Source organism: Mus musculus, chromosome 13, assembly GCF_000001635.26.
Source record: "Mus musculus strain C57BL/6J chromosome 13, GRCm38.p6 C57BL/6J".
Lineage (NCBI taxonomy): Eukaryota > Metazoa > Chordata > Mammalia > Rodentia > Muridae > Mus > Mus musculus.
The window spans coordinates 50,482,904-50,497,146 of NC_000079.6; the positions used below are offsets into that span (position 1 = coordinate 50,482,904).

Below are 14,243 nucleotides of genomic sequence, written 5' to 3' on the forward strand. Positions count from 1 at the left end.
TGTGTACTGTTTGTGTGTATATGTGCACTGTGCACAAGTGGGCCAGGGACAACTTTTGGGAATCTCCTTCTGTCACATGGCATTATGTGCTAGAGCTTAGCCATTACACTTGGTGGTGCGTGCCCTAGTTTCTCTCTCCCACCTTCTCATTTCCCGTGTTCCTACTGCCGTTCATTTCACTTACACTGAGGGCCATACATCCTCGTGTGCATTAGGTCATGACCCGTCCAGCAGGTCCAGTTATTCGAGGGTCTCGAGGGGACCTCCTCCTAATAACCAAATAGGGGGAGGTAGAGAGAGACGAGGGCCTTGTGCGAATAACGACACGGAAACCGTTCTGGAATGCATCAAAACCCCAAATGTATTAGTCAGGCCTGAGGTTTAAATGCACAAGCAAAAGGGGAAGTGCCTTTCAGCAGGAGGAATGGGGCAGAGGAAATGCACCTCAGCAGGAGGGATGGGGCAGCGGAAATTTTTTTTGGCGACTACACGGGGAAGCAGGAACTTGGTGGTATCAGGGGGTACATCTTGAGGTCAGGACATCCGGCGCTGACTTAGGGCTGGAACAATCTGTGGTTGTTCTCGGAGCAGTGCATCCAGTGGCCTGCTTTTGACCCCCTTTTTTTCTTGGGGGGAAAGGCCCAATTCAGAGATCAGGACAATTGTGTTGTCTTAATAGCTCCCAACAAGGTCATGCACACTTGTATCCACTGTTTAGTTATCGCTGTGCCCAATTTCCTTCTTTCCTTACTGCATTTCTTTTTGTGTACATGTTCTACATGTGTATATGCATGTAGAAGCTAGTGAACCTCAGGTGTCAATCAATCAAATGCCTCCCTGCCTCTGGGATTACACCATATGCCAGGCTTTTATGTGGGCACTGAGGACCAATCCAAGATGCTCAGGTGCCATGCACTCTGGTCAAGTCAGCGGAAGCCGAGAGACTTAAAAGTCACTCATGAGGAAAAGAGTTTCAAGGAAGCTCTCCTCCTGGAGTCTGGCGTTCTCTTAAGTCTCCATTCCCGCACTAGTCTAGTGTATGGATCCACGTGCTCTCTTTCAGTATCATCTCATTATAAGTGTCTTTTAAGATTGAATTCTGGCATAGCTAAAGCCTCAGTGTTCCAACAGTCCTAGATCGTCCTTGAGTAAGACCTTGGGCTTGGAATTCAGTACTGCCCCTGTTATTACACTATCTCTTTGAGTAAAAGTTAGGTCACTACCCTTCACAGGAATCTACCATCACCAAGGAAGAAAGAAGTTTCTGACTGTAAGAGAAACTAGAATAGATACTTAGAATTATAGCTGAGTTACACCCATATACAGGAATTTACAATGGATTAGGAAGTAGATCGGGCTGTGGTTTTAGAGTATTGCATTATTCATGAGATGGTTAGCTAGAACGGAGAGAACCACGACTTGGGTGTGAAAGCCCTTGCCCTAGGAGTGAAAAGTTCTCACACCTGGCTTCTAAGACTATAGCTGACCTTAGATAGGGCTGACTTTGTCTCAGTTATTTTATTGCCCAGTTCCTGCCAGTCTTTGCGTTTTCATTCCTCTGTGTAAGAGTCATTAAGCATCTGGTTACCTCATTTGTACCTTGCGGGTATGTCACCCAACTTCCTTGTTGTCTTCTGCATAAAAAGTCTGATGTTCGCTTTGACAAATTACATTCAGATTCCACACGACCTCTCCTGTGTGCGTCTGTTTGTCACTCATCCCACGCTTTGTTCACCCGCGACTAGAGACATGTTCCACACAGACAAAGGGGCCCAGAGGGTCTGCGGCACTCAGACTTGGGCAGAACACAGTTTACTGACTGAGAAGTCTCCCCAGCTCTGCTAGGTGAATTGTGAGTCAGGAAAATTAAACTGCTATTTCTTTGCTTTCTTTAATGTTCTTTTTTCATTACTTAGATGCAGTTGTCTGACCTCCTCTTTTATATCTTCTCTGAGAATTTAATCTAAGATTTATTTCAAGGGGAGTCCCCCAGTTACAAATGTCTCCAAGTTCTTCCTAGTTGTAACATCTCTTGCTTTTAATTGCGTGCATTTACCTGTGTGGGTATGTGCACATGAGTGTGGGTTCCGATGCCACTGCAGCTGGGGTTCCAGTGGTTGAAAGTTGCCTCCAGTGGATGCTAGGAAATGAACTCGGGCCCTCAGCAAAAGCAGTTCGTTCTCTTAACTGCTGAGACATCTCTCCAGCCCTTGTCATTGGATGATAATTTCACAGAAGGTAGCACAGTCATTGGTGGGGTTTTCCCTGAATACTTTTTAAATAGACTTTATTTTTTATTGTTTGTTTTTATTTTATGGTCTACAGGGATCAGAGGCTCAATGTGTAACTCTGGCTAGTCAGGAACTCACTATGTAGATCATGCTGACCATGAACTCATGGGCAATCCTCCTCCCTCAGCCTCCCAGGAAAGTATGTGTGTGTTGGGTTCATAAGTGTTGGACACCATGCTCACCTTTAAAAAGTATATTTTAAATGTTCTTTATTTACTTTAAGATTTTTAATTCTATTAGTTTAAATTATGTATAGGTATAATACAGTGGGGACTTTCCCGTGGCTACCTAGGCCTCTAGGGCTTTGCTCAATGTCAATCTCAAACAGTCCTTTCAGTACAGCCCTGGCCAGAAAATCACTTACTGTAGTAGCCCAATGAATCAATAGCAACATTGATTGAGGCTTCCCTGGGACAGGAACACCCCAGTGCTAACTGCAGGGCATCCATCCTCCACCTGGCTACTCCTGGTCCACCAGCTTGGACCTGTGGGCCTCCGCTTACCAAGTGTTAACACCTGAAATGGGGCCTCAGGCTATCCCAGTGGAGTATTTGGTCCCCTGCCTCAAGGCATGGTGGGTCCTTTACTAGACAGATCTAGGGTAACTATGAGGGGATTTGCTGTTTCCCTGGACATCACTGATGCTAATTATACAGAAAAAGGTTAAAGTTACAGGTCACTATTCTCAAGGAATTCCACAGTATGCTCTAATCAGTATAATTGATAGGGCTACAACATCCTGAGTTGCAGCTAAAAACCAATGGCAAAGCATTTCAGGGCCTGGTGGGTACTGAGTTAATGTGTCCGTGATAGGCTTAAGTGCCTGGCCCAAGGCCTGGCCTCAGTAGGAGGCTATCATATCCAATGCAGGGCATTGGATAATCACAGAACCTTCAGAAAGGCTGCCTTTTTTTTTTTTAACCTAGGAAACAGGTGAGGGTCATCAAGGGCAATATCAACCAACACGTTCTTTCCATCTTCCCCACTAATTAGTGGATAAGGGATGTGCTCTCTACAAAGAGAGCAATGAAATGTGTCCCCATGTCTGACTGTGGCCCATCAAATGTTTCAACGAGGTTATAGCTCCTGAGGGGAATTTGATAGAGGGACAAGATATAATCTCTACTATTGTGTCTTCCCTCAATCTGGGACAGAAGGCTTGGGTTTTTCTATAGGGTACTGATATCTCCTTGACCCAGACATTAAGAGTCTATTTTATGGCTCACTGGGTGGGTCAGTGGCTACTTACACTAGAGGAACTAGCAGTTGCTACACAGTTGGTTGAGGAGTAGCATTCCGTGGACATCTTGAGCCCAGTATCAGTCTCTGTAATACTCCTATTTTTGATATTAAGGAAAGGTCAGGACAATGGAGGAGGAACTAGTTGCCTGCTACTATTAAGGACAAATCTCCAGTTAACCCAGCAAATCAATGCCATCAGTGATCTGAGAAGGATAAGTTACAGCAGGAAGTACAATCCAAATGTATGGGTTAAAATAACAGAGACTAGTGTACTACCTAGGCAGTTACCCTAAGCTCCTGTGGTATTCACAGTGTTATGAGAGGGATAGGTTCCAGAGCAGAAGCAATCTTCAGCTCCCAGGCCCAGAATATCTTGTAATAACAAGACCCCAGAGCTGTCAGTGGTTATGCAGCCTATGGGAGCTATACAGCCTGGCCTCCCTTCTCCCTGTGCTGTGCCTTTTCCTTGACACCTTATGATATTAAAGGATGCATTCTAACTATTCCCCATTTATCCCTAGGACCTCCCCATTTTGCTTTTAGACTCCCTTAGCTTAATTTTCAGGATCTATATAGAAGTTTCAATTGAAGGTGTTACAACAGGGTATGGCCCCACGTTATGTCAACAACTTACCACTCAGATTTTACTTCCAGTAATAAAAAAGAAAGTGCCCCTCTCTCAAGGCTACTCATCATATCGGGGCTTTGCTCTTAGCAGCTCTACAGAGAATTATTAAATCAGTTGTTTCTTACTGTCCTGCTTCATCTATAGGTGTAGCTAGAAATTTCTTCAGGAAAAAAAAACAAACTAAAACAAAAACCCTCAGCTCCCTTTTCTTTTTAGAGGAACACACTATTTGCCTACAGATGGCACAAGTATATATGGATCGATTGTAAGCACCTAATTACTTTCAAAGTTTATTAGGAGGCATTAACTGGCTTAGGCCTTCCTTAAAATTAACTACAAAAGAATGTTCTCCTGTTTTTCCCATTCCAACATCCCTCTTCTCCTGCACAACTTCACCTTGAAAGCAAAGTGGCCTTATAATTAGTGAAGCCAAGTTGTCACTCATGGATAGTTGACCCATATTGTCATGGAGCATTCCCCCATCTCTTACATTATTACATTATTTCTTATTCCTACAAAGACTCTGTTGAACTCCACAGGGTCCCACAGAGTGGACTTTTCTGCCCACCAATGTTGAGAACAGCTAATATTGTTTTGGAAGTTTGTAGGCTCAGTCATTTTGACCATTAAAACTATATTTTTACATTTCTAGAGTCAGCGAGCTTTCTTATCTGGCTTTGCACTTTGCCTGCTAGTACAGTTCGGAAAGTCCTTTTCAAAGGGGGAAGGTACTGAGTGGTCTTGAATTCATTTTGGATATTACAGAACAATAAACATGTCATTCCTGTTGTTGGATGCATCTGGAGCTCCCTTCAGACTGGCATAACTTTTTGCATGACCCTTAGGCCTGAGCACACAGTAGAGTGAATGTGTATGCACTATCAGCAGCAGCAGGAAGAGTCACTATATTCCTGTATTTCTGATACCTGCATAATCGCCTGGGATCACACAAAACTTCTTCTGGTATGTTTGTCCCTCGTGGTAGGAGCCTAGCAATATAAATATATGTAATTCCTTCCTAGGCATCTCTTTGTCTATGGATTCTGAGGGGAGACACTCTAACAGGCCTGGCTCTTAGCCAGGGCCTCTGAGTGTGGGATCTTCAGACCATCTGTCTTAGACCGCCTTCTCTCAGGGCAGAGAGTAGGACTCAAATGTGTGTATGTTGAAGATGGAACATTACTAGGAGACCTGGTTCTGCCCCTCTTTCTGTTTAATTAAAAGGCAGGGGGAGGGGGGATTTCAAATGCTTTGCAGAGTGTGTAGAAAACTGGGTTGCATCAGGAGAGATGAACCTGGAAGCAATACCACCTGTATGTTGTTGTATAAGTAAGAGCTGAGCCTCCTGGTCCCTGGCAGGCAGATCTCTGGTGCACCTGCCATAGCCAGCACTGAATGCTGGATTGGAATACACTGCCACACTTTTAGACCAGGAAATCCAGGAGTGTGATGAGTTTGCTTTAGGAGGCTAGATCCAGATCTGAAATTTAAAAGACCCAGGGGGAATGTGCCCTTCCCCAGCCTTGAATAGGCTAAACAAACCTCCAGTGGTTTTACAACCTGGCTGGAGGCTGCCCTTGGCCTTGCTGCATTTGCAACTTCCAACTTTGAGTTTTGAGCTTTGAGGAGTTGATTACCTGCTGAGCTTGCTTTGCAACTCAATCCAGCTGAAACAAAAGGATGTGTCTTTGGGGTTTGCCTATATAAACACAAAGCTGAATATTAAACTTTGAGCCCTCCTCAGACATCTCTGTCTTGGCTTCATTCTTCTCTCACCTGCCTGTCCTTTTTCATTCCCATCCTCCCTTTCAGGTGTACTCAGTTCTCTGTGGCTGCTGGACAGATATAACTGGTGTCCAATGTGTGGTTGAACAAGGTTGTGGGGAGGTCAACTGAGGAGCCCTGTCTTTGGTGAATCCACAGAAAATGGAAGAAGTTACAGTAAACAACGTACAGCATTGATACTAGTACTAGGTATAAATTTCTTCTTTTGGAGGCGTTGTTGGAGGTGCAAAAAGTCTATGGACTAGGGTAAGTTGGTGTAGACCCAGTGCTGAATTCACCTAGGGGTGTAACAGTGGGTTGGGATGAGGGAATTCTGTATAGGCATTTGTCCACAGCCAAGAACTACATCAGGTGAGTCCACAGCCAAGAGTTTCATCAGGGGAGGAGGGGGAGGTGGGAGGGAGGGAGGGAGAGAGGGAAGAGAAGCAGGGGAGAGAGAGAGAACAAATACAACAACAAAAACACGTGCTAGAAAAATTATTAGCTCAAGTATATTGATGCTGTGCAAGGTCCCAGAATTAGGAATGGTAAATATACATATGACAAGAGAAAGAGAAAGAATAGGTTTCAGAAAAAGTTTTCCCCTGTTTCCAGGATGCATTAGCAAAAAATGGATATAAGCTATCTCAGAGCTCTCCTAGGGACAGAAGGAAATCAGATGTCCTGCTTCCTCTCTGGCTCCTGGAAACATCCTTAGTTCTGGTTACATCAAGTTCTATTCCCTCTCTTTGTGTTATCTGTCTTTGGTGCACCAATCTGTCTGTTTTTATTATGTTGTTGGAATAATTGTTCTATGTTTCATGTTAAAAAGAAAAAATGGTTATAGCTTTATTTGCTGGCTATCCATCCCTTGATTTAGTTTAACTTGTTTAAAAGGCAGTCTCAATTTGCACAACAAAAAATGATGAGCTACCCTGCACCCTTAGCTAGGAGTCAAGCACAGCAGGAGAAGCACTGCCAGGAGTTGAAAAGCTGCTCTTGAAGGGGCCAACAGCTTCTCAAATTCTATGGCAAGTAAGTTGATGGCTGTTTTTTCCTACCAAAATCTCAACAATTGTGATTTTTAGGTTCAGGAGGTAACAGGGTGCTCCTTTCTTGAAATTATTGCTAGAAAAATAAAAATTTTGTTTGGTCTAAATATAAAAGATGTGTGTAGCTACTTCATTTTTGTTTCTGACTAGTTTTATAGGTATAAAATGTTCTGCATGTCTTGGTTATAGAGTATTGCCTTGTAAGTTATTGGGTGTGATAAAAAAAACTGTAACATTGGTAAAAAGAAAGTTAGTTTAGAACTGGTAACTCATGATTGGAGTCATTTTAATCAACCACACATAGCATGAGCCAACCCAGGAAAGCAGGTCTCTAACGTTACTTCAGAATTGGGATAATATTTTGTGTGATTCCTATCCGAGAAACTGAACTTATAAAGGATAGAATTTAAAACAGTATTTTTTAATGAGATATTTCGTCATGCATTCATGTATAAGAACTGGCAGCAAAAAATCCTTTGTTATGTGAAAGTAGTGCTTTTGGTGTTGATTTTAAAGAGTATGGACTGTTTAAAATTGGGTTTTGCTTTCCTAAGTTAAGGTTATGATCCAATATTGCAAAAGAAACTTAAAAATTATAGTTAAACTACCAGTGTTCCATTGACTGCAGTTTGCAGTTCAATCACAGGCTCAAGGTTTTTAGCTCACTGTATTTGAAATTAGGAAAAAATCCAGCGGTGGGCTTGTGGAGGAAGCAGCTGGGAGCTGGCAAGAGAATGAGAAAGCAGGTGGGCAGGCAAAGGAGCTAGCGCCGGTGGGAGGGAGCAGTGCATGGCTTGGAGCAGCAGCAGCCTGGGCCTCAGAGGAGCCTCAGTTGGAGGGCAGGCCGAGAGGGCGCCTCGATCCCTGGTCCCACTCGGCGGGGCAGTGCCCGGTGTTCCCCAGTGCAGGAGGGCAGTGGCTGAGCGGACCCTACAGGACCGCGCAGGTGTTGCCACCTCGGCCAAAGAGCCTGCGAGGCCGTGGGAGGAGGTGGCGTTGGCGACACCATGTCATCCCCCAGTCCAGGCAAGAGACGGATGGACATGGACTTGGTCAAGCTCATTGAAAGCAAACATGAGGTTACAATCCTAGGAGGACTCAATGAATTCCTTGTCAAGTTTTATGGACCACAAGGAACATCATATGAAGGCGGGGTGTGGAAAGTGAGAGGAGACCTTCCTGATAAATACCCTTTCAAGTCTCCATCTATAGGATTCATGAATAAAAATTTCCATCCTGACATTGATGAAGGGTAAGGAACTGTCTAGATGTAATTAATCAAACATGGACAGCTTTCTATGATCTTACAAATATATTTGAGTTCTTCCTGCCCCAGTTGCTGGCCTATCCTAACCCCATAGATCCTGTCAATGGTGACTCTGCAGCCATGTAACTCCACCGACCAGAAGAGTACAAGCAGAAAATTAAAGAGTACATTCAGAAGTAAGCAACAGAGGAGGCCCTGAAGGAACATGAAGAGGGCACTGTCTACAGCTCATCGGAGAGGTCTATGTCTGATTTCTCAGAAGATGAGGCCCAGGACATGGAGTTGTAGTAGAAAAGGCACCTGCTTTTCAGAAAGTCTATTATTTCCTAACCATGAGAAGCAGGCTTTAATATTCATATTTAAACAAAGCAATTTTTTATTACTAAACAAGGTTTTTATGAATAATAGAATTGATATATATATTATATATCACCCTTTAGATCTTGACTTCTTGGTCATTTCTCAACCTGAGGTGCATAGCATATTCTCACATTCCATTTTGGTAGCAATATGCAGTCCGAATGCATGCATTCACAAGTCCATTTGGCCAAGTCAGCCTGTGTGCTACTGAACTGTCAAGAGATTGCCACTCTCATAGGTAAACATGAGAAAAACAGGAAAAGTTTGCTTCTTTTTATTGATGGTTCCAGAGAAACAAACCAAATATACCAGCTCTTGGGTGAAGATAGAACAGTGCTTTTCCAGAGTGGAAAGGAAGGGGTTGAGATGTGTGCTTTGAGAGCCTGTGAGGCTGCTCTGTCCTTGCCAGCTGCTCCCTAGTCCTGAGTGGTCATTGGTGAGGAGCAGTGAGAAGCATTGAGTTGAGTGAGAAGTGAGACTTAAGGCTTTTTTTTTTTTTTTTTTTTTTTTTGACTCAGATTTAAGTGCATTTTTCTAGGGAGACTCCTGCCCTCCATGCTATCAGACCAGCAGCCACCTTGGTTTTGCCTTGGAGAATATTTGGGAAGCATTTCCTGAACCCATGTCCTTTTGGGGGTACAGCTTGTCATCCAGCAGGGATTATTGAGAGAACAGGACTGGAGGAGACTGGACTGAAGATACAGAGTGACATCCGATCCTAGCAAGGGGCCTGTTGATCCATTGCCTGGACTGACCTGTGAAACTGGATGCAGTTTGGTGCTTTTATTTTGTTTTTTTTTTTTTTTCTTCTTTTTTTCTCCTTTCTTTCTTTCCTTCTTTCTTTCTTTCTTTCTTTCTTTCTTTCCTTCTTTCTTTCTTTCTTTTTTTCTTTCTTTCTTTTTTAAATTTGTGTGAATTGTACCTAGACAGGTTACAGATTTAATTTTCACCTACCAAGGGACAGTCTCCTTCCTGGACAAGGCTAGTGGACCATCAGATGGAGGAAGACTGGCCCCATTGCTTGAGCCCCTGTGTGACCCTTGACCTTAGTTCTCCTGGAAGCTGCCAACTGCTTAAAGGAGTGGGTATTTTGGGCATCTGAGACCCAGCACATCCTAAATTTGCAATGGGTAACAGCCGAAACAAATGGAAGTTTTTGTACCAAAGTGGCCCTAGGTGGGGAAGAACTACTTTTGAGAATTGTTATGGAGGCAGGTGGAGGGGACAACACTTTGACCCTCCAAGGTAACAGCCAGTCAGATGGCTTGAGGTGCCTGGCCCATGCTGCTGGCTAACTGCCATCCAGTGTGCTAAGCATTTTCAGACCTGACTCTGGAGGGAATTTGGAGACAGTGAAGACAGCAGCTCTGCTCTGTATTCTTTTTGACGGAACCAGAACAGTAGAAGTAGCCAATTGTAAGACCTTCTGAAGACATTTTGAATGTCCCACTGGACTAACCTTTCTTTTGATGTGTGTTTTTAGTTTAGAAGTGCTATATTCCACAAGGGTTAAGTCAATGAGGTTGGAAGACACCTATCTTTTTTTTTTTTTTTTTCAATTCAAAACGCACAATCGTCTTTCCTTTGAAAATCCATATAAAGTACAACTTTTAGCGTGATTATTTTCCTAAATACAAAGACAAATAATTTACTTATTTTATGTTAATTACGGGCACAAAGCAAAAGGTTTCTTTGGGGAAAATGCAGTTTTGTAGTGCTGGGGTTGGTTCACTGTACTGTCCTCTGACACCCTGGCTTGTTGAAAGGTGGCTTTAGCTGTGTGCTGTGTACCTGCTTACGTGGCCCGCTGTCCTCTGTGTGGTTAGGAGGGTTTCTGCTGGCCCTGCAGCTTGCTTCCCTGCAGATTAGGCCTTTGCTCATGCTATAGCCTTCATATGGGTGCTACCTAGGGCAGGCTTGAACTGCTGGGTGGTGATTGTGAGTTCAGACAATAACAAAATGTATTTTTTTCAATACTGTATAAAAATAGTATTCTGATTACCTCACCCTCAATTTAAAAAAAAAAAAAAAAGTCCAGATTAAAAAAGAAAAGAAAAAATCCAGCAAGTAGGGGCTGCTGCCTTGTGGGGGACTACAGTAAATATTTACATTTGTGTTATTGCAAAGCTCAGAGCAGCCTCAACAGAGGCTTGTGTGGCATTCTTTTTGTCTTGCAAACCCTGCGTACAGGAGTTTTAGGCCCTTGCCTCCAGAGACCTGGTGATTACATTTAGGCCAAAGCAGCATTATAATAAAAGGATGAAAATTGTGGCTGCCTCCCCCATGGCATTATGCTCCAAATACAAGGGCAGCCACATTCATTGAAGAAACTTTAGTAAAGTTCAAAGCACACATTGCACCTCACACAATAAGAGGGGGAAACTTCAACACCCCACTCTCACCAATGGACAGATACTGGAATCAGAAACTAAACAGAGTCACACCCACACTAACAGAAATTATGAAACAAATGTGTTTAATAGATATTTACAGAACATTTTATCCTAAAACAAAAGGATACAACTTCTTATCAGCACCACATCATACCTCCTCCAAAATTGATCATATAATCAGTAACAAAAAAAGGCCTCCACAGAAACAAAATTATTGAAATTATCCCATGTATCCTATCAGATCGCATTTCATTAAGGCTGATCTTAAATAACAGAATAAATAATAGAAAGCCAACATTCACTCGGAAACTGAACAACACTTAACTCAATGATTGATTGGTCAAGGATGAAATAAAGAAAGAAATTAAAGACTCTTTAGAGTTTAATGAAAATGAAGCCACAACATACCCAAACTTATGGGATACAATGAAGGCAGTCCTAAGAGGAAAACTCATAGCCCTGAGTGCCTCCAAAAGAAACTAGAAAGAACATACACTAGCAGCCTGACAGCACACCTAGAAGCTCTAGAACTAAAGGAAGCAAATTCACCCAAGAAGAGTAGATGGCAGGAAATAATCAAACTCAGGGCTGAAATCAACCAAGTGGAAATAAAAATAATTATTCAAAGAATCACCCCAACTAGGAGCTGGTTCTTTGAGAAACTCAACAAGATAAATAAACCCTTAGCCAGACTAACTAGAGGGCACAGGGACAGTATTCTAATTAACAAAATCAGAAATGAAAATGGAGACATGACATAACAGAACCTGAGGAAATCCAAAACATTATCAGATCCTACTACAAATGGCTATACTCAACAAAAATGGAAACCTGGATGAAATGGACAACTTCCTAGACAGATACCAGGTACCAAAGTTAAATCAGGATCAGATTAATGATCTAAACAGTCCCATTTCTCCTAAAGAAATAGAAGCAGTCATCAATAGTCTCCCAACTAAAAAAAGCCCAGGACCAGATGGGTTCAGTGTAGAGTGCATTCAAAGAAGACCTAATTCCAACTCTCCTCAAAGTATTCCACAAAATAGGAACAGAATGTCCTACCAAATTCATTCTATGAAGCCACAATTACTCTGATACCTAAACCAGACAAAGATCCAACAAAGAAAGAGACCTTCAGACAAATTGCCCTTATGAATATCGATGCAAAAATACTCAATAAAATCCTCACAAACCAAATCCAAGAACACATCAAAACGATTATCCATCATGAACAAGTAAACTTCATCCCAGGGATGCAGAGATGGTTTAATATATGGAAATCCACCAATGTAATCCAGTATATATACAAACTCAAAGACAAAAATCATATGATCACTTCCTTAGATGTGGAGAAAGCATTTGACAAAATCCAACACCCCTTCATGATAAAAGTCTTGGAAAGATCAGGAATTCAAGGCCCATACCTAAACATAATAAAAGCAATATACAGCAAACCAGTAGCCAACATCAAACTAAAAGGAGAGAAACTCAAAGCAATCCTATAAAATCAGGGACTAGACAAGGCTGCCCACTTTCTCCCAACCTATTCAATATAGTACTTGGAGTCCTAGCCAGAGCAATTAGACAACAAAAGGAGATCAAGGGGATAGAAATGGGAAAGGAAGAAGTCAAAATATCACCCTTTGCAGATGATATGATATTGTATATAAGTGACCCTAAAAATTCCACCAGAGAACTCCTAAACCCAATAAACAGCTTCAGTGCATTAGCTGGATATAAAATTAATTCAAACAAATCAATGGCCTTTCTCTACACACAGGATAAACGGGCTGAGAAAGAAATTAGGGAAACAACATCCGTCACAATAGTCACAAAAAATATAAAATACCTTAGTGTGACTCTAACTAAGGAAGTGAAAGATCTGTATGATAAGAACTTCAAGTCTCTGAAGAAAAAAATTGAAGAAGATCTTAAAAGATAGAAAAAACTCCCATTCTCTTTGATTGGCAGGAATAATATACTCAAAATGGCTATGAGGCAAAAGCAATCTACAGATTCAATGCAATCCCCATCAACATTCTAACTCAATTCTTCAACGAATTAGAAAGAGCAATTTGCAAATTCATCTGGAATAACAAAAACCCTAGGATAGCAAAAATTCTTCTCAAGGATAAAAGAACCTCTGGTGGAATCACCATGCCTGACCTAAACCTTTACTACAGAGCAATTGTGATAAAAACTGCATGATACTGGTATACTGACAGACAAGTAGACCAATGGAATAGAATTGAAGACCCAGAAATGAATCCACACACCTATAGTCACATGATCTTTGACAAGGGAGCTAAAACCATCCAGTGGAAGAAAGACAGCATTTTCAACAATTGGTGCTGGCACAACTGGTTGTTATCGTGTAGAAGGATGCGAATCGATCCATACCTATCTCCTTGTACTAAGGTCAAATCTAAGTGGATCAAGGAACTTCACATAAAACCAGAGACACTGAAACTTATAGAGGAGAAAGTGGGGAAAAGCCTTGAAGATATGGGCACAAGGGAAAAATTCCTGAATAGAACAGCAATGGCTTGTGCTGTAAGATCGAGAATTGACAAATGGGACCTCAAGAAACTCCAAAGCTTCTGCAAGGCAAAAGTTACCGTCAATAAGACAAAAAGACCACCAACAGATTGGGAAAGGATCTTTACCTATCCTAAGTCAGATAGGGGACTAATACCCAACATATATAAAGAACTCAAGAAGGTGGACTTCAGAAAAATAACTCCATTAAAAAATGGGGCTCAGAACTGAACAAAGAATTCTCACCTGAGGAATACTGAATGGCAGAGAAGCACCTGAAAAAATGTTCAACATCCTTAATCATCAGGGAAATGCAAATCAAAACTACCCTGAGATTCCACCTCACACCAGTCAGAATGGCTAAGATAGAAAATTCAGGTGACAGCAGATGCTGGAAAGAATGTGGAGAAAGAGGAACACTCCTCCATTGTTGGTGGGATTGCAGGCTTGTACAACCACTCTGGAAATCAGTCTGGCGGTTCCTCAGAAAATTGGACATAGTACTACCGGAGGATCCAGCAATACCTCTCCTGGGCATATATGCAGAAGATGTCCCAACCAGTAAGAAGGACCCATGCTCCACTACGTTCATAGCAGCCTTATTTATAATAGCCAGAAGCTGGAAAGAACCCAGATGCCCCTCAACAGAGGAATGGATACAGAAAATGTGGTACATTTTACACAATGGAGTACTACTCAGCTATTAAA

General features: G+C 42.2%; 1 pseudogene; it reads left to right on the forward strand.

Annotated features, from left to right (window-relative positions):
- Positions 1-7,984: 7,984 nt before the first annotated feature.
- Positions 7,985-8,532, forward strand: Gm7259 (annotated as a pseudogene).
- The last annotated feature ends 5,711 nt before the right edge of the window (positions 8,533-14,243 follow it).